We start from the raw sequence: 3,637 nt of genomic DNA on the forward strand, positions 1-3,637 counted from the left end.
CAGAATGGGCTTGGGTCATTGTATTGATCAGATAGCTAGGTCTTTCATAGTTGATCATTGTTACAATATTGTTCTTACTGTGTACAATGTTATGGTTCTGCTCACTTCTCTCTGTATCAGTTCGTATAGGTCTTCCCATGTTTTTCCAAAACTCCCCCTCATCATTTCTTATAGCACAATAGTACTCCACCATAATTTTGTGCCATGGCTTGTTCATCCATTACCCAATTAATGAGCATCTCTTTGATTGCTATTTATTTGCCACCACAAAAAGAGTTGCTATAAATATTTTTGTATATATAAGTCCTTTTTCTTTGATCCCTTGGTGTATAGACCAATTGGTGGTATTGCTCTGTCATGGTTAGATGCCACAGAGTAGGTGGCAATGCCTTAACCATATATGTGTTGTAAAGGCCACGAAGACCTCTTTCATCTTTATCAAGGGGAGTGCTAACTTTCATGGATCCAGAGGAGATAGTGAAGCTGGTGACTTTGCACATTGCTGCCTCACTTAAAGCTAATTGACTTGCAAGTCATGGTGTCACCTTCCTAATGTCATGGTCCTCTTTGAGAACAAAGGACAAATAATAGCAAAAACAGCAACTGCAGCATTGCCTGGTCAAAGAGTATGCAATTTTATAGCCCTTTGGGTATAGTTCCAAATTGCTGTACAGAACAGGTGGATCAGCTCACAGCTCCACCAACAATGCATTAATGTCCCTCTTTCTACATCCTCTCCAGCATTTGTCATTTTCCTTTCTGTCACATTAGCCAATCTGATAGGTATGTAGTGGTACCTCAGAGTTGTTTGTTTGCATTTCTGTAATCTACAGCGATTTAGATCATTTTTTTCATGACTATATGATTTCTTCTTCTGAAAACTGCTTGTTTATGTCCTTTGACTATCAATTGGGAATGGTGCTTATTTTTATAAATTTGACTCAGTTGTCTATATATGAGAAATGAGGCCTTTATCGGAGAAATTTGCTGTAAAATTTTTTTCCTCTTCTAGTCTTGGCTGCATTGGTTTTGTTTGTGCAAAACCTTTTTAATTTAATGTAATCAATTATCCATTGTACATCCCTTAATACTCTCTCTCTCCTCTCTGAGAGGTAAAAATTTCCCATGTGCCTTTAATTTGCTTATGATATCACCCTTTATGTCTAAACACATACCCATTTTGACCTTATCTTGATATATGGTGTGAGATGTTGGTCTATACCTAATTTCTGCCAAACTGCTTTCCAGTTTTCCCAGAAATTTTTTTTTTTGCATTTTTTTTTGGGTGAGGCAATTGGGGTTAAGTGACTTGCCCAGGGTCACACAGCTAGTGAGTATTATATGTCTGAGCCTGGATTTGAACTTGGGTCCTCCTGACTCTAGGGCAGGTGCTCCATCCACTGTGCCACCTAGCTGCCCCCAGAAATTTTTTTCCAAATAGTGCATTTTTGTTCCAAAAGCTTGGATTTGGGGTTTATCAAACACTAGATTACTATTGTCATTTACTACTATGTGTTGTGCATCTCATCTATTCCATTGATCTGCCACTCTGTTTCTTAGCCAGTACTAGATTGTTTTGATGATGACCACTTTGTGTTTTCAGTTTGAGATCTGATACAGCTAAGATACATCCTTCATATTTTTTTTTCATTGATTCCCTTGATAGTCTTGACTTTTTTTTCCTTTTGGTTGGATTTTGTTTTTTTTTCTAGCTCTATAAGATAATTTTTTTGGTAGTTTGATCGGTATGGCAATGAATAAGTAAATTAATTTAGGTGGAATCATTATTATTATTATATTGGCTCAGCCTACCCATGAACAATGAACATTTTTCCAATTGCTTAGATTACTCTTGATTTGTATGAAAAGTGTTCATATAGTTCCTGGGTTTATCTTGACAGGTAGACTATCAAGTATTTTATATCGTCTGCAGTTATTTTAAATGAAATTTCTCTTTCTATCTCTTCCTGTTGAATTTTGTATAGATTAATTTTATATCCTGCCACTTTGCTGAAGTTGTTAATTGTTTCAACTAACTTTTTAGTTGACTCTCTAGGATTCTCTCAGTATACCATCATATTGTCTGCAAGGAGTGATAGTTTTGTTTTCTTGTTGCCTATTCTAATTCCTTAAATTTGTTTTTCTTCTCTTATTGCTATAGCTAGAATTTCTAACTGAATAAGAGTGGTGATATTGGCCATCCTTGCTTCACCCTTGATCTTATTGGGAAGGGTTCTAGCTTATTTTAATATAATGCTTGCTGATGATTTTGGATAGATACTACTTATTTTAAGGAAAGTTCCATTTAGTCCTATGCCTACTAGTGTCAAAGGCCTTTTCTGCATCTATTGGTATAATCATGTGATTTTTGTTGTTTTTCATATTGATATGGTCAATTATACTGATAGTTTTCTTAATATTGAATCAGCTCTGCATTCCTCGTATGAATTGCACTTGGTCATAGTGTATGATCATTGTGATTTTTTGCTGTAATCTCCTTACTAGTATTTTATTTAAAATTTTTGCATCAATATTCATTAGGGAAATTGGTCTGTAGTTTTCTTTCTCTGTTTTTGCTCTTTCTGGTTTATATTGCTTTTTTGGTGTATTGTTCATTTTTTTCTTAATCTTCATTTTTAAAAAAAAATATTCTTTGGTATATAAGGTGTGTCTCTGGGAGAGAAGAGAGGGATGAAATTTTGGTGCTATAAAAACATTAAATATCAAAATATATTTTAATAAGAAAATACAACTCAGAATGACTAAGATTTCACCACATGCCCAGCAGATTGGAAGAGATTACAAAAGATAAGAATAATCAGTATTGGAGGGGTTGTGGCACACTAAAATACACTTAGTGGAGCCATGAGGGCCTTAATTTTTTCAGTGAGGGAAGGGGGACATGAGAAGTGAGTGAGAAAAGGAGAGAAAGTTTGAGTAGCCACTATCGGGAGGTTCAATAGCCAGTTCAACAATTGGTTTTTTTTTGGGGGGTGAGGCAGTTTGGGTTAAATGACTTGCCCAGAGTCGCACAGCTAATAAGTGTTATGTGTCTGAGGTCGGATTTGAACTCAGGTCCTCCTGATTCCAGGCTGGTATTCTATCCACTGTGCCACCTAGCTGCCCCCCAAGGAAGTTCAATAGTCAGGAAAAAATAAAAGGATAGGTGTACAGTACTGAGGTACTGCTTGAATAACAAACTTCTGTAGTACACCCAGCCAGTGCAACAGCCCTGGCAACCCGGGTTTCCAGACTACCCAGAGTGTGTTTTGTGTAGTGCTGCTGTATATGTGATATGACAGCAGAGAGAATGCTGACTTGACAGAAACAAACAGTATTTGAGGAGTAGCAGTGGTTCCAAATTCTTCAAGGGGAGACACAGAAGAGGAGAGCAAGAAATACTTTTGATAGCTGCAGATGTGCTACTCAACACATCCTTGATTTCCAGCTAGAAATTTTGAAGAGAGAATTTCCCTTTGGGTGAGATAAGTGTTTCTCTCTAGGTTTGAGCTGAAATCTTATATTGCTCCTATTAGAAGAGCTCATTAACTTGGGCATTTCTCTTGTTTATTCAAATCTGTATAACTTCTCTAATTTTTAGTTGCTATTTTGCTTGTTTGGTGAGGGCTGTGTCCCC

The 3,637-nt window shown here is 36.5% G+C and overlaps 1 pseudogene; it reads right to left on the minus strand.

Annotated features, from left to right (window-relative positions):
- Nucleotides 1-349: 349 nt before the first annotated feature.
- LOC114052532 lies at nt 350-468 on the minus strand (annotated as a pseudogene).
- Nucleotides 469-3,637: the final 3,169 nt, after the last annotated feature.

This window comes from Vombatus ursinus, unplaced genomic scaffold (genome assembly GCF_900497805.2).
Source record: "Vombatus ursinus unplaced genomic scaffold, bare-nosed wombat genome assembly UNPS02014807.1, whole genome shotgun sequence".
NCBI classification, from domain to species: Eukaryota; Metazoa; Chordata; class Mammalia; order Diprotodontia; family Vombatidae; genus Vombatus; species Vombatus ursinus.